The sequence below is a fragment of the Xenopus laevis genome, chromosome 7L, assembly GCF_017654675.1.
Source record: "Xenopus laevis strain J_2021 chromosome 7L, Xenopus_laevis_v10.1, whole genome shotgun sequence".
In the NCBI taxonomy this organism is placed as follows: Eukaryota; Metazoa; Chordata; class Amphibia; order Anura; family Pipidae; genus Xenopus; species Xenopus laevis.
In genome coordinates this window covers 76,271,776-76,295,969 of record NC_054383.1, presented here as the reverse complement: position 1 = coordinate 76,295,969, position 24,194 = coordinate 76,271,776, and the positions used below count along the sequence as shown (strand labels likewise).

Below are 24,194 nucleotides of genomic sequence, written 5' to 3'. Positions count from 1 at the left end.
GCGTTGCCTAATTTGCATATGGCAGGAAGTTAACGTTCAATGGACGTATATGTTGCAGCAAATACATTACACTACACAAACCAGGAAACCTTAATAAAAGAAAATAGAGTTGTTATATTGCCCTACACATGTGCCCACTGTATAGTTTATGTGCCATATGTTGGGAAATGTAGGGGGAAGCCGGTTACCCCCAAAAAAATTTATGCTCTTTTGCAGCCTATCACCCTGAAAAAAGTAAAAGACGCCAGCGTTTTTTGGGAAAAAATGTAAACTATTTTTTGAGGAAGTCCTATCTACTCTATTGCACTTCGCCTGGTCTGAGGTTGCGAAGGCAAGTCTGGCGCAAGAGGTTACATTCAGTAAAATCCGCATCTTAGTGAATTTGCGTATACATCCATTCGCCAGAGCGCAAATTTGTCTGGCGTTATGGAGCATAGTACCGCTAGATTCTATCTCCTTTCGCTAACGAAGTTACACCTGTGCCCGTTAGTAAATCGTTAAAGTTCCAAAAGACGTCACTTTGCCCAAGCGTTAGTCACTTTGCCTTTTAGTAAATTTGCCCCTTAGGGTTTTGATGGTCTTCCAAGACTGCAAGACAGTACAGTGCCACATAATACAGAGTGCAGGTGTGCATGTGCAACACTATGGACTTGCTCAAGAAAGTGTGTTTTGGTGGTACCAGCAAGACAAATGGTAGGTTGGGAAGCCGTGGGAAGGCACATGGCAAATAAAACCATAAATCATCCTGGCTTTACTAGCCCAGTAAACTTACTCTTCCCGTCACTGTATGTTGCACTCCTGCTGCAGGATTCTAAGCAACAAACAGCTGGAGTGCCAAAGACATTTGATCAGACAACAATACAAGATAAGAAAGGAATCATATTAATACATGCAAAAATCCAAAGTACAGGGCTGAATTTTTTTTTTTTTGCGCCCCTAGGCCATCAAGTCCTAGAGCCCACCTGCGAACGCACGAGTGCACATGCGGCTCCCCAGTGCTCCTCTAGATGCGGCCGGGCAACATGCCACCCCTAAAATTTTGCCACCCTAGGCCTGGGCCTACGAGGCCTCGCCACAAACACGGGCCTGCCAAAATAATCAATTTTGCTTGAAGATGGGTCAGATGCTGTGTGTTTTCAGCACTTTCTGCCCCATTTCTTGTTTGGGAAATAAACTACAGAAGCTCAGTAATACTGACTGTTACCCCAGGAACCGTTTCTCCAACAGTTTTGCAATAACCCATGAGACAACTATAACGTCGCCAAATAAGAAACAAACTCATTTCTGACCAGCGACCGGTGACCAAGTGACATAGCACTTGTCAACTTGTCTCATAATTAAAGGATAAGTAAACGTTAAAAATAAGTGAATGTAAAATTGATGAGGGTGCTATTCTAAGCACTTTTGCACTGTACATTCATTATATATATTTTTTTCAGTCCAAGATATTAAGGGATATATGTACTGTTAATATGAATGAATTTTGCTACAACAGCCCCACCAGTCTGACCACCAAATAGTCAAGAAAGTTGTCAGGAGGAAGAAAGATTCCTTCTTAAGCATCCTCTATTGTTTCCTAAGTTGTTCTTTACAGTGATTCTCTTGTGTAAAATAGGAGTAATGTATTTAAAATAACCATTTGTTCAATTTTCAAAGTTTTATAAGAAATACACGTTTTGTTTTCAGACAAAGGTCTTCTCCTTTGGAGCAGCTGATGAATCAACACATGGAGCAAGGCTACTTTTATAAAAATGTTATCGACTTGCCAAAACAATTGGAGTCTGGATGGAATATTATAAACCGTCCATGCTGATTTATCTTCACCTTCATACTTTTACAGTATTTTCTACAATACCAGACCAGTCACCTACAAATTCTTTAAAGGGGTACTGTCATGGGAAAAAATATATATCAAAACACGTCAGTTAATAGTGCTGCTCCATCAGAATTCTGCACTGAAAGCCATTTCTCAAAAGAGCTAACAGATTTTTTTATATTTAATTTTGAAATCTGACACAGGGCTAGACATATTGCTAGACATATGTTTCCCAGCTGCCCCCAGTCATGTGACTTGTGCTCTGATAAACTTCAGTCACTCTTTACTGCTGTGCTACAAGTTGGAGTGATATCACCGCCTCCCTTTCCCCCCAGCAGCCCTTCAACAGAACAATGGGAAGGAACGAGATAGCAGCTCCCTAACACAAGATAACAGCTCCCTGGTAGATAAAAGAACAGCACTCAATAGTAAAATCCAGGTCCCATTGCAACACTTTCAGTTACATTGAGTAGGAGAAACAATATCCTGCCAGAAAACAGTTCCATTCTAAAGTGCTGGCTCTTTCTGAAAGCACATGACCAGGCACAATAACCCGATATAGCTGCCTACACACCAATATTACAACTAAAAATAATACACTTGCTGGTTCAGGAAGGAAATGTTATATTGTAGAGTGAATTATTTGCAGTGTAAACAGTGTAATTTAGAAATAAAAATTATATCATAAAAATCACGACAGAATCCCTTTAACTTTAGCATCCCAGCCTTTGATTCATGGCTAAATTCCCTTTTTAAATATAGCCAGTCTGAACTGGATTCTTTGTCATGCTGCCCTTGTGTCTTCGAAGTCTCACCTGTCCCACCTAACTGGTTTACATTATTTGTAGAAAGTACAGTAATTTAAGTAAAAAAAATTGCCTAACCTGTCCATAATTATTTTGAAGCAATTTATCTGACTATTATTAGATTAAAATGTTGTAAAATATAAGAAAAGCTGTTGCACATTTAGCAGTCTACAAGTTTTTACGCACTTTGGAAAAATCCGTTTGAAGCATATCCCTGTTGTGTTCTTAAACACCCACACAGATTACATTCCTTCGTTTTTAGCCCAAGTAAAACGTTGGGGAGCTGCCAAACTTTCAGCATGGAAACAGGTGAAAATAAAGCAGGTGTTCTGGCTGATTTTGTCATCATAAAATTGGCAATTTCTTTTTTCCATTAGAGTAATTTTTTTCATTAAGGTGTTATTAAATGTGACTTATGTGGAATAATAAATATATGCCTTCATTCCCTGTATGTTTAACTTTATAACTGGCACAAAGTGTCTACAATTTTACATCATTTAACTATTGAGATCTGATTTACAACCATGCTTCCATGAATAATCTCCTGCCATTATGTTTTATTGAATATATTACCCGCATTAAAATGAGGCCTGTAATTCAAAGACTTGTCAAGTCTTTATCACTTTGAGCACACGTTTCTCGTTATAAGGCAGTCAGGACTATTTTTGATTTCAGTAGCCATATGGAAACTGATTACTGATGACAGACATCAAAGGTTTTTTTTTTATTTATTTTATTCTGTACAAAATACATGTATTTAAAATACAAAGGTTTTCTAAATTATTGTGAAAAATTGGGTGGTAGGTCTACATATACATGCTTATTATTGATTAAATATACATAGACAATACAGGGTATATAGAAATATTGACCTGTACAAGATCAGATGTCAACAAAGTGGCATTAAGGTCAGGCAACCTAATGATAAAATAGGTCTACAATATTTACATTTACATAATGTTTCCAATAAAAAAAGCAGAAATGATTATGTGCAAACATATTGTCACACAAAAGCTCTGAAGCTCGTGGCACATGGAATGATTACTATGTAAATTAGTTGCTTACCCCTGGGCCAAGCTATGCAATAGAGTTGTTTGGCCATACATTTCAGTGGCTTAGCTGACCATATGATTCTGTGTAGTCATCAAATTGCTTTGACCTCTCACTCATTATTATGGATATTATTGACTAAAACAGTAAGTACAGACCAGTTTCCCTGTTTCCCCAAACTTTGGCATGAATATTGCAATTTAGTGAAACAACCACACTTCCTAAACCTATTGCTTTATCTATGGATACCTGTTGTATCCTTCCTATAAAAACTTTTCTTCATATCTAAGTAGTCATAATTGTTATCAAAACACAATTTTACTGTCCTCATTTTTAACTTTGTCCTCTGTATTCTTTATGTTCTTCTTCCTCAATAATTTTTAACTCTTTTATCTGTACTTGTCAAGGGGAAAAAAAACTCCAGGAGCCTCTCTGGGCAAAAGGATCATAATTTGGGTGGCATAGGAGATCAGATCTATGTGGTATGGAGTACATTGTAGCACAGGAATGAAAGAAAGTCTTTCATTCATCCGGGTTGTGGACGGCAGCAGTATAGGCAGCTTGCCCACATACCCTGGTAAAAAATGGTATGGGGAGTGGTCCATTGGGGTGTAGGGGTTAGTTCAGACTAGGGGATAGTTTAGAGGTGAAGATAAATGGTGCAATTGCAAAATGGTAATGGTGGTCCTGGAAAGCTGTGGAATAAAGGGTATAATTTTAATTGGCTGTAGATAGCTGGATGATGTAGTAAGTCAACTCCAGCATGGGGACCACAGTTGTCAGAATAACATTGAGTCGGGGTATGTAGCTGATGAGTAATGAAATACATTGGCTATTGAAGGATATCGCAAAGAAGCATTGTAATCCCAGGACCACTTTCCTTGTGGCAGTAGGCTAGGGTTCAGAATGGTTACTGTTAATATATTTAACATTATTGTTATTTTTAAAATGATAATGCCCAAAATGAAAATTAGTAGTAGTTTAATGTTTTAAGAATAGTATCTATTAATAAATCATCAGCTCTGCAGAATATGTTGGTGCGATAAAAATACATAATAATAATGCTGCAACCATTATTATCCAAAAAAAAAAAAAAAGTGTGGTCTGTATTACTGAAAGAAAATGTTGGGGTTTTATTGGTAGTCAGTGAGAGGGATATAATATGTAAGTTAAGGCCACCAACACCAAATAATTACTTGGAACCATTGGTCTGTAGTGGGTTGGAAGCTGTAGGTTTTTAATCAGATTTAGAGACAATAATTGGGCTAATAAATTCAATTAATTCATAAAAAATAGATTAGTGCTTCTAAGTTTCTGTTGGCATTTGGTGGAAGATTGTGGAACTTGGAAGACTGAGGTCTCAGTAGCTGGAAACTTGTACAGGTTCTCTTATAATATTTCTAGAGCTTTAATATTCATGATATTTTTGTATTTCAACTGTACTGATTTCAGGATCTTTTTTTGATGATCAGATCAGGATACATGAGAGCATTCTGCTGGCAAACCTGGTTTACAGCAATAAAAGATCTTCTTGTCATACACTGCTGCACTTGGGCCTAGAGCATACCTCCTAATTGTTCCAGTTTTGGCTAATAAATCCAGAATCAAAGACACAAAAGTTGTAGGGTTTACAGGAAATTGGCAGGTTTGGTTGGATTGTTTGGGCATGGATGGCTGGTGATAGGAATATGGCAAATTTTATCCTACGTTTATTTATGTAGGGAGATATGCTACAACAGGAGTAGCCATATATGGCATGTGCTAGCTGAAAACTCTCTAATGCATTATTAGAGATACATTGCATCAAAGGTCAGGTTACATTTGAAACTGTTCTCATGTCTATAATATGCAGATGCATTATCCATACGATATGAACAGATTCAATGTACTTACATAATGTGGAACAGTAATGGTAGCCATGTATATACAGATGATTGCTATACTAGTCTGCTATACAACGCAATGGAGTCATACAGGTATGCAAACCTGTTATCCATAATCCTCTGAATTACGGAATGCCACTTCCCATAGAGTCCATTTTGAGCAAATAATTCTAACATATTAAAAATATTTCCTTTGTTTCTGTTACTCTGTAACAGTAACTTGTACTTGACGGTAAGCTGCAAAAATCCATATCGGTGGCAAAACAATCCTATTAGGTTTGTTTAACGTTTAAATGATTTAAATGACAGACTCATGGTATGGAGATCGAAATTAAGGAAAGATCCCTTATCTGGAAAATTCCAGGTCTTAAGCATTCAAGCCAACAAGCCAATAGATCTGTATTTTTTCCTTTTATTTGCAATATATAGCCAACAATAAAACAACACTTTAAAAAAACCAAAAAAAAACCAAATATATATATATATATATATATATATATATATATATATATATATATATATATATATATATATATATATATACATATATATATATATATATATATATATATATATATATATATATATATATAGGGACTTAGTAATAACATAAGGCTAACGTGTACCAGTGCAGTTGCAAAAAGCAACCAATCAGTAATTTGTTATAAACAATATTCTATAAGTTATTAAAGGTACACTCCTGTTTGGTTGCTATAGCATAAATCAGTCACACAGATTTCATTAGATATGTTAAACCAGTGTTGTGCACTATTTATTATATAGTAGGCCAAAAATCCAGCATCTCAAATGATCAGGGGCCACCAATGCAGTATACTGTATGTGAGAATAGAAACAATAAGTGGGTCCATGAAGTGAAATAACTTGCCACATAATGGAAGAGGCCCAGGGGAACCACCCTGAGCCTTCGGCAAGGGCGCAACCTATGACTTAGGGGCCTATTTATTAAACCTAGATTTTTTTCTGGGGGAAAACACAAATTTTTACAGGAAATTTTTTTTTAGAGATTCATTATACCCCAAAGCTGCTAAAAATCAGAATACTCCAGCTAAAACCTGTCAAGGTCATGTAGACGTCAATGGCAGAGGTCCTTGAAGATGTTTCTTGACATCATGATCTGCCCTTTTTTTTATATGATAATCCAAAAAAGAAAGGGTTTTTGGGTGACAACTTGAAAAAATGGAGCTGGAATCAAAACTGTAAAAATTCATACGATTCGAATTCTCATAAGATTTTGTTGACACCTTTACAGCACCAACTTTTTTTAGCTGATTTTTTGATAAATTAGTTAAATTCATGGATGGGAGTAAGGTCGACTTTGTTTTAATAATAAAATTAGATAATTTAGTAAATACCCCCCAAAGTGATTTCAACACAAAATGCTTAAGTAAAGTTTCTACTTGATTTTATTCACCAGGTTGGAAGATTGCCTTATTGAGTGGATGTTCCACACTTGCTCTGTATGTGAGAATAGACCCTTCGTTAAAAGTAATTAAAATTGTAGTATGTTTTCATTTTGTATCCAATGTTTCAACCACATTGGGAAATCTTGTGAAATCTTCTCAAACACATTTAATTTCTTAAATGATAGCAATTCCAAATATAAAGATTAACATGAAACTATATCTATTTATATCAAGAGTAGAGCATGTCACATACCTAAAAAAGAGCCTTTGAAACCATTTATACAGGGCTGCATTACAAAGCATACATCCCAGCATAATAGATAGTTTATAACAGGCCTATACTACAATGTCTACTTCTCATCTGTTTCCAGAAATTATTCTATTGTTTCACTAATCCCTAAACCTAAATGGCTTTGTATTATTTACCACACGGGGAACAGAATAAAATATATACCAAAATGACGGCACCGGCTTTATATACACACAAAAAGCCTGATGGTTTCCACAGAAATGAACAATGTGTATGTAATGATATTACCTGATATCCAAACTTTCTTTAAAAATACATTCATTGTTACCAGCCTGAAAAAAATGACAACTCCATTCCATAAGTAACAGGGATTAGTAAGTAATGTCATAAACGTTTACTTCATTTTGCTCAGAACTGGAACTGGGGAACTTTATTAAAAAGTTTCAAGGTGTTTGCACGAAGTGCAGCCTTCAGAAGTAATCAGTAGTTGCAGAAAATAGGGGGGGGGCACTTTCCATCTGAAACATATGTTTTTGCCACTATTCTTGTTATCTTGGATATTTCCTGCATTCTTGTTGTCATGGAAATGGCCTCAGTTAGGATGGCCTATTTACTAGGCCTTTAGGACATAAAACAGGCATATGTTGTCAATTTAATAAAAAAAGCAATTTTTTTTCTGCAATCGTTCTCTTTTGCAGAACAAACGAAGACAAGAACCATCCCTTCCGCTCTCTTCCTCCGTCTCTTCGTTTCAAAGCAGTACTGATTTTTTTCCCCCTTCAGAGAAAGTTTTCTTGGCTGCTGAGCAAGAGTCACTGGGCAGAGAGCCACAGCGGAGGGGCTTAACTATGAAGGAAACGATGAGAAAAGTGTCTGGTGCCTGAGAGGAACATTAGACTGGTGAAGCAGTGACGGAGAGAAGCTTTCAGAGCTGGTAGGAGGTAAGTGAAAGATAAAACCATTTGTGAGCCTCTGCTGATTGTGGTCAGTCATTAGTGGGAGCCAATGAAAGTGCAACACCAAAAGATCAGAGCGAATAATTAGCCGCCTTCTATTTCCACAAACAGATTCAAACTATGCTTATAAAAATATTTTGCAAAATCGACAGTCCTGTGCATATGTATGGGTTAATATTTAATTAAATGTCAACCTAAGCAATGCTGATTAATTATGTCTTCATATTTAAATTTGCATCACTATTTCTTATAGAAGAAAAAATTCAAAGGTCACTAGTCAAATGATAATGTTTCACTCTCAGCTTTCCTATCACTTAACAGATATATCTATCTATCTATCTATCTATCTATCTATCTATCTATCTATCTATCTATCATCATCTATCTATCTATCTATCTATCATCATCTATCTATCATCTATCTATTATCATCTGTATATTATCTATTTATCTATATATCATCTATCTATATATCATCTATCTTCATTAATGCATCTTTCTATCGATCACTATTTAAATTAATTTTTCCTGTATAAAAATATTTAAGTCTGAGTAGTAAAGCTTAGCTGCCATCAGTTATTATTCATTGCAGCAGTCACTATAGTCCAGTCTACAAAATCTGTGACTCCTGACAACCTGAAAGTCCTGCATTCTATAACCAGTATCCCATAGAGAGGAGGCATAAAAGTCTGCCGCAATTTTGTAGCTGGTGAAAAAAACCATCTAGCTGCCAATGCTGTTGTATACAGAAGCAGAGAAAAGTGAGGTACAATGACACTACAAGAGTGGCATTGTTGTCAGTTCTGTGTTTCTTACTAGCAGTGTATTGCATAGAATAACATTTGTGCACTCTCTATGTCGGTTTTCATCAGATATATTGCCTTGATATCATTTAAACTTTAAAAAAAAACATTATTTTCTTCTTTACCCTGAAAATTGTGCTCTATGTGCGCCTTGTATTGAGAGCAGATGCAGTGGCAACTGAGGGATGTCAGATTTGCAGCCCTCCAGCTGTTGCTAAAGCACAGAACAACCCCAGGTGCTGAGAGTTCTGCATTTTAGGCAATACCCACTCTAACTAAATGTATTCATGGAAAAGAAATGTTATTTTTCCTCATGCGGCAAAACATAATGCTAAACAAAATATGAGGTCTTGCCTTTTTAATAGTTATAGTGAGGCATATTATACTAAAGATCACATACACATATATAAACATTGTCCTGAAAGTTAAGTCTCTAAAATAAAAGCAGAATACCTGGGAGCCAGATACACAATGTATAATTTAAGAAATAAGACTGACTAATGTATTTTGCAGATTAATGATTTTGATAAATCTGTTTTTAAATCTGTTTTTTTAATTAATTAAGTTCTGTCAGTGCAGACATTATTCTTCTATTATATTTATGATATTTGCTTTAACCCTCCATATACTTTAATCAAGTGTTTGTGGAAATGTGTGCTGAAATTCTTAGTACAAGTCTATCGAAGCTTTAGTGAGAGGTCTGTGCCAATCATGATGTGCCAAAATGGTGTACTAAGTTGTTCTGTTTCTACTGCTCTGATATATATACAGTATATATGATATATACATATATAAATTGTTCTTTCCAGATGATAATATAAACATATGTTTAAATTATAAAATTAATATGGTATGGTTTCAGTCTTGACCCAAAATCCATAAAAAAGAAATTAGGAAACACAATTTTCATTTTGAAGCAGATACTAAACAATGTATAAAAAACCATACTAATTGCTCCTGTAGACTTAATTACTGCAAATCCTTCCCTTTATCTTAATACTTTAATACTGAAATTAGACTCCCTGACTTGACTTCTTTCAATATCCCCTGTTCAGTTAGCAACTCGTTTTTCTAACTTTCATATGAGTGGAACTAAGTCATACCTGGCAGACTTTCATGCAGGGATCCCTGGTGTATATTTACTAAAGTGTTCAAGATGCAAAAGTGAGGCATGCAAAACCTAAACCAGATTTATCATAGCAGAGGAATGCCATTGAAAGCAGTGGGGGTCTTTTTTCCTTGTCAAATGACTGGTATTTGCTCACACTTGTTTTGCTCTAGTTTTGCAGCTAGGAGACTTCAGCAAATAATCAATGCAATGTTTGCTCTGCCACTCCCCATTTGTATCCCAGTTTGAAAAACGTGCAGGTTTAGAATCACAGCTCCCCCAGTAAATACCATAGGCTAGACTTTAGAGGCTCTTGTAACATTCATACATTCTATTGTATCTGGCTTTTTTTCTAGAGGAAAATATGTACATTCTAGGTAAATCCCTACCCCACAGGGCAATCTTTTAGAAAGCGTATTGTTTTTAGTTTGGGCAAAGTTTTATGGGGTAATGTATCAATCAAGAGACTGTATATAGAGCAATTCTAAAATTAAAATCCATCTATCTGTCTTTCTATGGATATAACACCACATTCTGGCAAAACCTGTTTGTGTGACGCTGCTGAAAGCAGTAGTAGTTGTTGGTGGACATGTCTTTTTATAGACAGTGTTTGGAGACTGAGCAATTGCTAATTGTAATTATGTTAGAGATTAAACATTCTATAAGAAAGCAATTAAGAAAGATAAAGGGTCAGAAAGCAATTTCAGCATATGTATATACGTATAATCATACAAAAAAACAAGTTCGGGAACTTAGTCTTGTGGTTGTATTATTACATTTGTCCCATCCCCTATTATTCCTAGTGAATGGTGGCCAGACAGTATGTAATCTAGATGCAAAAGCATAATCAGCAGCTGATCAACAAATAATCAGCAACAAAAAAAAAATAGCATTCTGCTATAGCAATCAACAACCAGCAACAATATTTTCTTTTCTAAATTTTGTTGCAAACTCATCTGAACTATTTTTGTTAATTAGGATCATATTTTTTTAAAGATGACGTAAATCATTAGGCTCAAGATACAGTCTTTGTTTAATCAAGGACAAATCCTTTAACTTCCAGCGGTTACCTGAAATACATTATTAAATAGTAAGAAGATATGCCCGAAACGATAATGTACTAAGCAATTCCAAAAATGCTGTATCATCAGTTATAGAAAGCACAATAGCTTGTTAAAACTTTATACAGAGAAATATGGAGATAAAGTATGGAGATACAGTATGTAATTTTATAAAAATGAAGAAATTATTGCCCAGTTTGCTGCCCTAATAAAATATAACCCTCTTATGACACAAGCTCATTCAGTTATAAAATGCTATATGTGTTTTATTATCAGATTATTCACGCAAACATGCCTGATTCCCTGATAGAAAGGAAACCATTATGATTTGCCTCTCTACTGCTTGAGATCAATTCCCCACCCCCTTGGGACATGAAGTCCCTTTACTTTCTACATAATAGGGCTTATTTATGTCTGTAGATGCAGTGGGCAACTTGTGGTTTTTCCCACAATGTGTTGCGTTCTTGTATAGTTGCACTTAGTGGCGATCAGGCCTTCCTGCCTTCCATTCCAAATGTGCCTTTTGATGCATGGCGCTGTGCAAACACTGGAGCTACCATCATCTCGTGACCAGGTTCAGAATTCCCACAGAGCCCTGTGCCAATCACAGACACAACTGCATCTGATTTATGGTTGTAATTGTGCCAGATGCAGCACACAAGAGTCATATGCAGCACAATTGGGCCGATTCAATGCCCCGACTGTGCATGCAATGATGCATGAATTCTGGGAAACATATTTTTATTGTGTAAAACACATGGCAATTTGGTAAGTGAATGAGCCCTAAAATGTGCACCACCCACTATAGAAAGCAGAAGATGTTAAATGTCAAAATACATCACTTCACAATGACACAAGCGATAAAGGGATTGCATTATACTGGGAGCCTAATGGGCATAGGGAATTGGTCTGAAAAAGCACAGGAGTAGACTGTCATGGTCTCCTTTCAGTCTATGGAAGCAGGTATGCCTGTGTAAAAAAAATACATTTATATTTATTTTTGGAATTAAGATAGTGTTTACTCACCTTTCTTACATATGTCCAACTGAATGAGCTCATGTCTACATTTTCCTTTTAAGACTGAAGAGAGACGTATGAAGCAGTGTAATTCTTAACCATAAACACACACACACAGATGCACACATACCCATACACACCTTTAACGGCCACTTCTGACTTCTTCTACTTGAACCTTTTTTTCCCCTTACTAAAGAAATTTTAGACATTAATAGCACTGGCCACGTCCTACAGAGTGACCTAGTATCTTTCCTGTTGTCTCACTGAAGGACCAATAAGCCTAGCAATATAATTTATATAGCATCAGCAATTTACATGTTACAAAGCTTTACATAGATGTTATCAAGCTGTTTTTGCTGCCTAGTTACATCCTTGCCACACCCACACAGCCCCCAAATCCTCATCCAACACCACAAAAATGTAGTTCCCTTAAAAACAGGGAAGCATGATAAATCCTTGAAAAAACTTTGCAGTGGAGCCTGGACCCAGTTTAATCCCCATCTATAACATTTCCATCAAACTGGCTGGTTAACATGGATTCTCCAGTTGTACAGCTGACATTGGGCTGGAACTGCATATTCCTAATAATACATTTTCTAAGAGCATGAGCTTGCAAGTCTTCAACATAGACTCTAACTTAAGAAGCTTAGGAAAAACTCCCTTACATACGTGAGAAAGCTGCAGAAATAATACAGCTGTATGAATCAATTACATAACAACTAATTCAAGAGCATTTTCTTTTTTTTTCTGTGTAAGTGTTAACAGCATATATGCGATTCCCAATTACAATGCACATTATTCTCTTCCATTGTATGCATATTGTAGTCACAGAATTAATGAACAGAGATACTTGAGCTCCAAATATGCCCTAATGATGGATGCAGGAATGTATGCAGGATATTCTGGAAACCACATGCCATATTGTTGGCCTCTACAGACCACAGCTGTAGTACCAACTATGCAACACAGGGTAGTTTTTTTTTTTTTACAGATCCAATTCCAGATCCCCCTCATTCCATTGTGTACATCACATGATGGCATGGGAAATAAGAATATAACAATAATATAAGAATAATAAGAACTAGGGACAGATCTAAAACACATTTATTTTTCAGGAAACTGAAAAATAGATATCCACTGCAAGGGATCAGATTCTTACCTCGGACATACTAGGGTGCATTTATTTACCTAAGCACAGAGAGCAAAGTTAAATTCTCAGCCAAATTGTCATATTTTTCCCCACAGTGCAGCATTTATTCCAAGAATTCTGGAGTCATTGGGACGGCAAATTCTGTTGAAGTAATTGCACTGCACCTATCCCAATTGCATACAATTTGCCAAAATGGATGTATTTTACATGTGCCACATCACAAATCAGGTGTCGTTGCACTAAATATTTCTAGTATGTTCACTATGCAAGTTATGTCAAATGTGTTGTGCCTATTGATGCAGAGCATAATAAAGGGAACCACCTGGTGGTTGTGGCAACTTCAGGATTCCCTTGTGTCAATAGGCATATACTGCCCAAATCTGAATGGGAAGGCAGAAAGGACTGAGCAGTGCTGAACCCAACTATAAGGAAATGTGATTTGACCCAAGCACCTTAATGAAAATAATTTTAATAACAACTCACTGCGGGGCAAGAGCAACTCACTGCAGAGCAAAGAGCAACTCGCTGCAAAGCAAAGAACTCACTGTACTTGCAGACGTAAATTAGCCTTGCTGTAATACTCGTAAATTATGAAAAGCACCTAAAACTCTTTTATATTAAATTATAAATGGGACTACCTATTACTAGGAGCTTTTCTATATGCTCATAGTAACTATAGGGCTGTATATTGCAATATTTTTCAATTAGAATTTACAGATTTTTTTTGTATTATTCTTACACTAAACAGAAAAATCTAAAACTGAAACTAAAGTCACATTCTTGTTTAAGTTCATACTCGTGCAATCAAAACAACTGCAGTTAACTGATAAGCCTTCAGTGCTTCTAAGGTGCCCCTTGCTATATCCAGGCTCTGATTCCAGTTAAACAATATCAATGATTATTATATGTAAAAGAAAAACTCAAGGGTGAGTATACACAAAAAAATACCTAGCCCTACATTATGTTCAGCCATGCAGTAACCAATCAGTGACTTGAGGGAGGGGCACAGGGGTCATAACTGTTGCTTTTGAATCGGAGCTGAACAGTCAAAGTCACTGACTAACTCAGAGTTAGAGAGCTGAAAAGCAGGAAGTTGGATTCTAGCTATTATCCAGTCACTCCAGCCTTTATACATTACATTTTTGCAAAAATTTTTAATTTGCACAGGCTATCTATTTACCCAGTTTTTATTTTTACACTGAACTGTTCCTTTAAGTAACTTTTCTTATATGAAGAATGATACATGTTTCCAAGTTCCTGAGAGCAAGTGCACTGAGGGGTGCAAGAAAAATAATGGCCAATTTTGGCCTTTTTTGCACTTTGCACACTGCTTGGGGCATTGTGAATGCGTCCTATTGAATCTATATGGCAAGCATCAGCAGGTTGCTCTCAGTTTGTCAGAGTTTATGGCCACTGTTGCACTTTAATAAACAAACCAGTGCAATCATTTTCCCCCAATTTAGAGCAGAGTAGTAGTGTGAAAGGATTAACCATGAGTATGATAATTCTCTCTGACAGTATAAAATAAACAGTGAGTGCAGTGCTTAGCTCCGTTATGCATATCTGTCTGTTCAAATATAACTGAATAATACCAAGCTCTTGATAAGTAAAGTTTAAAAAAGGGGGGGATGACTCATAGAAAAAGGCTCAAAACAGCAAATGCCATAAACTCACCTAACTCAAACTGGGTGGCATGTTATCGTACAAAGTCCAGTAATGTGTCAAAAACAGTGTGGCATAGATGGTATACTTGATGGTATACTTGCTTATACAAGTTTTCAGATGGGTTTGCACCAAAGGAATATTATTAATTCACCGACTAAAGCCATTAATTCAAATATTCACCAAAAAGACTATTTTATTTCCCATTAGCTGAGCTGCCCAGAATATCTGATGTAACATCTTTAATAAAACATAATTTTTGTTTTTAAGAAAAAGCACTTTGCCTTGCAAAACATGTCCTGCTGAGAAGTTTTTTGTATTTTTGGTGTTATGGAATGCCACAAGGTCATTTGTCAGGTAGGTAGGCCAGTACCTACCTCTAAATATATGGTTTCTCATTATTAAAAGTACATTGCTTGGTTGTTCTCAGCTTCAACGGATTGGCTCAATTTCATTGGTTAGATGGACAGGAATGTGATTTTAACGGCAGACCTCTAGGTGAAAGTTTTCTTCTGCTGAGTAGTTCTCACAGACCATGGAGTGGATCTCATTGGTCAGATGGAAGGCATGTGATTTGGAGGTACATAGATGACAGGTTGAAGCTCAGCACATTTGAAAACAACTAGGTACATGTTTATCCTTTCCACAGTGTTCTGTTGAGTAGTTCTAAGCTTTACCGTAATGGAATGACACAATCCAGTTGGTCAGATGACCAAGAATCTTATTTTGCAGAATGAAGTTCAACATACAGTATTGTAGGTGAATGTTTTGTGCTACTGAGTAACGTGTTTTAAATACATTATTTTACGTTACTCTGATCAAATTCAAAAGGACCCTAAAAGGTCTTTTGAAGCAACGTTGGTTTCTACAGAAGCAGAACTGCCATTTGTCATGTAATGGCAGAATTAACTTGTCTGCTGTTCAGAAGCACTTATCTGATTGGTTGCAATGGCTTACAGAACCTAGAGCAAATTGTGCCCCTTTTTAACATTGTCACCTATGTACTAATTTAGCAAAAAAACAGCATATATTCATTTAATTATTTATGAGCAAGGGCTTAAAGGAGAAAAACATATGTTTGAAAATCCCAGGACAAGTCATTAGCATGGAACATACGTGAGACATTCAGCTTCTTTATTAAATGAGGCTCCGTGAAAATAAATGAACATAAGTGCAATAGCATCTACAACAAAAATAGGTTATTGGTGGGTAATGAATGTGTATTTATATCCCCATCAATTTGGTACAAGATTTTCACATATGGCAGTTGGGTGTACATAATAGTTTACTCATAAATTGCTGTACCAGCTCATTAATGCAAGGACTATCTAGAAATAATATTTGTCTCCAGAATTTCTCTTGAACCTCTTAAATTAATAAGAATTCTCCCCAATGCGGCACAATTAGCACTGCCATAACACCAAAAAAACAACCAACCACAATAAGAGAGAAATGGTGTTTAAGAGGGATAAAATATAAACTATAATGTTGTATGTCAAGAGCTATGCCTTTAGCTATTTAGGTCTTATTGACATGGTTATTTTTCTCTGTTTTCCTTGTGCCCATATTATGCATCGCTGCTGGTTTTTGCTCTTCACCTTCTGTATCTTTGTTTCTTGCATATATATATATATATATATATATATATATATATATATATATATATATATATATATATATATATATATATATATATATATATATATATATATATATATATAACCTTGAAGCAAGGCAGGTACCTCTGGTTAAAATAATGTACAGTAGGATTAAAATTATTTTGCCAACTAAAACACTGTATAAAGACTTTGTGTTCTTGTTCAATAAGATATTGTAAGAGTCCTGCTGTCAGGAGCCTCAGATAAATAGCTCATAAAGAACAAGTACAACTAAAGCAAACCAGACATGCCTCACTACATGGGGCAATTACCATATTGGCAAGATATGTTGGAAGGATGCTGTGTAAGGGTTTTCATGTTATGGGGAAACAGATGACATCTGCAAGCACTTTTCTCTATTGTTGGGCAATTGATATATTTTGCAATTCTGCATTCCATGATTATCAAAATTATGAGGATTTCAACAAGTTTTCAAGATGCCAGCAACAAATTCCCCTTGGCCCATCCCTAAGTGCAGTGCAATGTGCAAAGAGATGATTCAAAGTTGGGTCCATTCAACTGCTTTTCCAAAGATACTTGCACCTATACATTTTCCTCTATACTTGCACGGTGCATTAAATTACCAGTTTGCTTTATTATGTATGGGGTGAACAGATATAAGCAAGCTATGGAATTAGGGCCCACCTTGAAGAAATGTTCCCTTTGTGGGGTGTACCTACAGGCATAACTGACTTGCACGTAATCACATGCCATTGTGAAAAACACAAATCCCAGGTATCGGGCCCAATACTGCCCAAAGCCCAAAAATGTGTATCACAATACAAGAGACCTGCGGCACAACTGATGCAATTGATTAAGTGATCAGCATTTAGTCAGCTCACAAACAAAACGGCAACGTTTCGGGCCTCTACTGGACTTGATAAAGGGCCCAGTAGAGGCCCGAAACGTTGCCGTTTTGTTTGTGAGCTGACTAAATGCTGATCACTTGCATCAATTGCATCAGTTGTGCCGCAGGTCTCTTGTATTGTGAAAAACACAGAGATGAAGGTCTCTGTGTGAGACTTAAACATTAAGTAATAAATCTTTATTTATTTTTTGGTTGCTTAGATAGACAAAAAATTATGCATTTTTTTGGACACAGCAGGAGCTATTGTTGAAAGTCTTGCCTTTCAGGTAAGTGCCCATATAGAAATGCAATTACACTTTACTCCTATCTGTACTTATTGTCAAATTGGCCTTTTGCTCTGAATCCACTAAGCACTATTGGGTTACATTGTACCACACTTTGGGAGGCACATTTATCAAGAGTTGAATTTCGAATTCACATGAGTTTTTTAAAACTCCCATAAATTCGAAATTCGACTAATCGAAATTTATTAATAAAATCAAATTTTTCCAACTCCTGAAAACTCAAATCTAAACAACCTGAAAACTCAAATCGAATTCCATATACATAAGGCAGAATATTTATCAAATGACATGGGATAACATAATCTCTCTTACCATCTTCTGCCTTGGGGAACTGTTCATCATGGCAAGTAAGTAGGTTCCACTGCCTTACCATCTAGGGAGAACAATTATAGGGGAACCATGTCATTAGGCATATGTCTAAGCATATGACTGCACTGATTTAAGTTAAAAATTGCCTTGGATATTTGACCTGTTAAGCTCTACATATCGGACCATTTCCCCAAATGTATTTAATACAAATAGTTCAACTACAGATCTCCTTATACATGTTTGTATTTATGTTTATACATGTTTGACAAATGTAAATAATTTAGTGGACTATTTTTACCTGCTTCTGCTATGTAACTGCCAAAACAAAAGGCTTAAAAATATTTTCACATTTAAAGAAACAAGGTAATATAAGTTGCAACATTTGCACCAGTTCCATTAATATACAGTAACAATTCTATGTTTGCTTTCTAACAGGTGACAACCTACTTTCCGAGGGGTGATAAAACTGTTATAATGCCAAGGGTTGTAGTTATGGCTGATATAGTTTAATTCAGTGCCGGCTGGTCTGTACTTCATATTTATTCTGGTGGTTATATCTATGGTATTCCAGGTGCAAATGCTTTGTACTGACAATTTAATGTTCTTTGCACATGCTAAAATTATCACCTGGCCTTGATGAAATCAACAGATTGTACAAACTAGAGAGTTAAAGTAAAAATTGAGTCACCATGTGTTTTCTTCTTTACGTTCATGATTTTAAAGGACCAGAAAATCCAAAGTCAAATACCTTTACTAAATGGCGACGATTTGTGTTGTCATGACTGCAACTGCAGTTGCTCTTAAATGAGCCCTTATTTCTGGTAAAAACTGAATGCATATTCTTTCTCATTTTATGTTATGCATCTAGATATCTGAAATACCCAGTATGCAGAGAATAGTAGCTGTAGCACAGACTGAACCACTGCAAATAATTTTCCATTGTTATCATTGGAAATGCCTCAATTCATGGCTTGTACGTTTGGCCAGTGCTTGGCAGCTGGAAGCGCACTGGGTCACTGAGATTTCCTTAGAGGATAATTATATTGACCCTAAAGCCCTTAGAATGATTGTTCTAGAGTGGTAAAGTAGGAAGAGATATACTGTAGTAAAAGCTAAATTATGGCAGATTAAGCAAAATGATATTTCTTTTAAAATATGTCATTTTAGTAAAACTGACTCAGTTTGGACAGAAAGTAGCACTGGGAAAGCATATGTAAAACATAATAATATAGAAGATGATAGCCTGGGGGGCTGATATTATAGCACTTATTGTTGTGTCACAATGGACGAAGCTGAATCTGACATACAAAGTGCAACCTAAAGTGGTACAATTACACATCCTACCAGCATTGGTCAGTAAATATGCAGTAATTCTACATTTTCTGCTGATTTTATTTTATTTTGCTTCTATGCTACTATGATTGTTAAATTACATGGCACCTCTGTTTCAACTTGGTATCTAGCTAGTGACTTTATTCAGGCTAGAAGTATATAAACTCGCCTGTTCTCTTTATAAACTCTATGACCTTAACTTCCCCCTTTTTAAGTAAAAGCAAGAGGGACCTAAGCAAATGATCAGCTTTCCAAATCTGTGCTGGAAAAGTTCTGACAGTAAAGATGAATATCATCCCACGCCTGTTATACATTTTTCAAACACTCCCTTTCGAGATTTCAGTTTAGATATTAAAATAACGAAAACAACGTTTTATTGCATTTCTGGGCAGAGTAAGTACTTCCAAATTTGTCTAATCTTATTGCTTAGGTGTCCATGACATAGTTGCTCCTAATACATGGCTAATTGTTAAGTCTCAATTATCTCTTTTTTTTTTAGTTAAAGAGACATTCGTCTCATTAAATACACACAATGACATCAGCAACAGTTATGCAAGTATGGCAGTCATTATTCGGAAATATGGTATCCAAAAAGATCCTGATTACAGGAAGGTCATCTTTCATAGACTTGATTTTAATAAAATAATTCACATTTTTAAAAATGAATAAAAAAGTACCTTTGTACTTTTCACTAACCTAGATATAATTAATCGTTATTTGAGGCAAAACAATCCTACTGGGTTTAATTACTTTTAAATATTTTTTTTAGTAGACTTAGTAGTCTATTTATTAAATGTCAAGTTTTGTTTTCTCTAAAAAAAATGTTTACACTAAAAAACTAAACTTTTTAGTGATGTTTTATACCCCAAAGCAGCAGAAAATCTGAATCCAAAAATACTAAAACCTGTTGAATTCATGTAAAAGTCAATGGCAGAAGTCCCTTTTTCCGGTGTTTAGTGCTGGTTTTTGTTTGAAAAGTCGATAAACTTCAGTTTTTTAAGCCTATAAACCCGAAGAATTTGAGGTATTCATAAAAACTCGATTTTTTCAAGTTTAATTATTGGTAAATTAGCCAAATTCATGGAAGTTCGAGCTTGTTTCTCATAAAATATGGAAAAAGAGTTTTAGTAAATAACCCCCTTAAAGTATGGATATTAAAATTACGGAAAGATCCTTTATCCAGAAAACCTCAGGCCCAAAAATTCTGGATAACAGGTCTATACCTGAACTTTTTTAATTCAATGCCCTATTTCTGTAGATATACCTTAATGGGAGAGTAACATCAGCAAATCAAAGAACCCTCATTTTTTTTTTTCAAATAATGTTCACCAAGAGCCAGGTTCCTGCAACATTCCCTGTTCTTCTGAATTTTTTCAAAATTGGTCAAAGTAGCCTTTTAACTTGATTCAATCAAAAGCGATATTTAGCATTGTACCAGCCTTCATTGATTTGTTATTTTAGACAAAAAAAATGTATTTGAGATGTACAATGCAATAAAAGGCACTGAAAAATGCCATATCCTGTCATATCCTCTTATTCAAGATAAGGAATTTGGCTGACTTGGAGGCAGCTTGGGAGTGGATGCACCCAGAAAGAAGTAAGTGGTGTGCTGAAGAAAAATTGTATTTGGACCAAAAAATGCCATACATTTCACTCAAGAAAGCATGAGCAAAAAACACAGTTTGACTACAGTTTGGCACAAGAAAAAATGTCCATTGACTCCAATGATTTGGTGCAAGAAAAAAATGTGCTATAGCATTTTGTGAATTTTTCTGCAGTTTTGTTTTTTAGCAAAGTGAAACAGAGCCGTTAAGCTAATAACTAATCTTTATATCAGAATACCTGTAAAAATTCTGCCAGGGCAGTATCTGAGCTACAGAAAGTTCTTTTCAACACAATAGACCATGTGTTCCATTTTTAGACAATAGATACCTAAACACAGCAATCAAACTGACAAAAATGTAACAGTTGTAAGCAAGAAGCTACATTTGTTTTTCTTTTTGGTATTATTGGTCCTATTTGTATATTTTGACTGTCAAAAGTAATGGTAGGGGGCAACAATACTATGACAAACTGCTCTATGGTGCTGTTGTGCTTATTTGTTGATATTTGTTGACATATGCAGTTTACCACAGATACAAAATCCTGCAAATAATTAGCTTCAGAAAGTATGAAAATACATGCTCCAGTTCATGTCAAGAATAAGTAGTCCTGATGAACCTGGATCTTTAGAGAAAACAGCACAATACAGAGATTAGGCAAGAGAAAAGGCAGATGCCTGGTATATCACTGAATGTTTGGGAGAGGCTCTTTTATCTTGGCCAGATTGCATTACTTCAGCAAGTAGGGTATGTTTTATGCAGCTGGGGGAATTACACTGTATAAAATGGGACCATAAATTGACGTCATTATAGAAAAAAATTACTAAGTATAAAATCAAAGAGAGGCTAGCCATATCAGTTGTACATAATGTAACTGCATGTTTGAATGCAAGTATTGTACAACTGGCCTGGTGTAGTAAACCCAGTTCCATACAGTACAACAGTCTGTCCTTTGTCAAACTATTACCTTATAAAAGAAAACTCTGCTTCTTACATGCCTATAATTCACATGTCAAAGTTATATACTGTATATATAGGATCCGTTTTTAAAAAAAAAGTGTAGTAAATAAACAGAATGTAGATTGATATAGATATTATGTATATCATTACTTGTGATTTAATAACATGATCTAAAAAGTCTATGCACTGCAGTTTACTAAAGGTTTGTCCAACAGAGAGAGGGTTAAGCAGCTGTGGTCTTAGATAGTACCCAGTGCCAAGAGTAACCCAGGATTGTTTATGATATCCGTGTGAGGCTCCGGCCTATAAAAGGCAATGTAGGTCTTTGGTTTGTGAAAGGGAATGTAAACGTTTGGAAGGTTACAAGTATCGTATACATTGGGGAACCAAGAAGACCTTATTTCAAGAAACAAACCTGCCTCGTTGGCTTTATTACGTATGTTTCAGGACAGCAATTACTGTTAGTGCAGTAGGAAATTGAACTGTTACAATTTTTTCAAGGTGGTAGAGATCTGTGCCGTAAGGCAAAATGCAAGCAGAATAGTTTAGGATTCTCCAATATAGGTGTAAAATTTGATTTTAACTAATCATGCCTGGTTTATACATTATTGGGGTTTTTCATATTGTTTGCTTTGTTTTATTAACGGTGTCCCAACTATTCAGGTCTCTATCTAAAGTTGTACAGTGAACAATACTACTTAATATCAGACCTGTCCAACTAGAGAAAAAATATGTTTTCATAGTTTCATAGTCTGCCCAATCACTCCACTGATATCTCTGTAGGTCATTATTAATTTAATTTAAGTGGACATTGTGAATAATTAGCCCACCAGAATATTGTGAGCATCATCCCTTTATATCAGGCAGAAGTATTTAGAACAAAGTGCACTACTCACTGTGCCTGCTTCACTTTCCTTATGCTAAGGTCTTCAAATGAAAGCCAACATGACACTTAAGGAACTACGAGACCATATACATACTGTATGTTGTTGAGAAAAGTGAATTCTTATGAGCCATAACATGCCAATCATCAGAACAGTATTTGAAAGATATTCAATTGTAGTTTGTGAGTTCTAAACAGGATTCCTGATTATGTAAAGAGACATTTCCTGGATATCCTATCAACTATACGTCTGCAGAAAGAAAAAAAGTGTAAGTGTCGTGGGTTAAACCTCCTCAATGCAATTCTGCAAGTGTGATCATTTCCTCTGGCCTGTGGACCCACAGCAACAAATAAGCAATTGTTGTAGCACATGTCAGTGCCAGTGTGGCAATACTCTATGTAGTACAAGACTGACCCAACTGTTCCTCTCCCTTTTCCAAGATTTTTCAGCAATGCCCCCAAATTATAGCAACCACTCCATGTTACACCCTGGATTCAACCAATTACTCCCACTTCCTACACGCTTTGTATAAATCTAGCAAACTCCCAAAAAGGACGGGAGGGTTGACATGTTTGCTGACATAATATAACTTTGCACCTATACTGGTACACAGTGCAAATCCCCACATTTTCATATAATCATCTTAGCTTGTACCTAGAACCCAGCACCAGAACTGCTGAGCAAGTTTGATCTTAAAATTACAATTAGCCACCTCCCTTATACAATATATACACTTTCCTTTTTGGCATGGGTTCATTTAGTTGGGCTTTTGTTTATGGAAAAAGGGCCCATAAACATTATCTGAAATATAGATGTATGTTTTTTTTGTTTGCACAGACACATTTGATTCTATAGTTTGAAAGGAAACCATGATTGTCTGTAGGGTTACTATATTTTATATGTTGATCGATTAGTTAATCTGCAGACATATTATGGGAAAAATGCAATAAAATTACAAAATAACAATTTGCATGTCACAATGTAATATTCTTCATTAGGGTTTTATTGCATTGCAAACCTTTAAGACCTGCTTGAAGGTGTCATAAACTTTTGAAGCAAATGTAACAACTTTTTCAGTAAGAAGTTTTATTACATACACTGCACACATCGCAAACTATAAAATCAGTACTGACACGTGAGGGGCAAAGGGTTTGCAAAGGCAAAATTGTTAACAATGCAAACATTTATATGCATTGCGAACAATTTTTTCCAATAACTATACTACATTCCCCCATATGTATGTAGAATTAATACAAATTATACAATAGACACAACCAACTCATTTTTATAGTTATCCACTGGACAAACTAAA

General features: G+C 35.7%; 1 protein-coding gene across 1 annotated transcript in view; it reads left to right on the top strand.

The window, feature by feature from the left end:
* The first annotated feature begins 8,055 nt into the window (after positions 1–8,055).
* Positions 8,056–24,194, top strand: part of cdon.L (cell adhesion associated, oncogene regulated L homeolog) — a 125,941-nt gene continuing 109,802 nt past the window's right edge. Inside the window, exon 1 of the mRNA XM_018224244.2 lies at positions 8,056–8,170. The gene's annotated coding sequence lies outside the window, so the exon portion shown is untranslated. The remainder of the gene's footprint in view (positions 8,171–24,194) is intronic.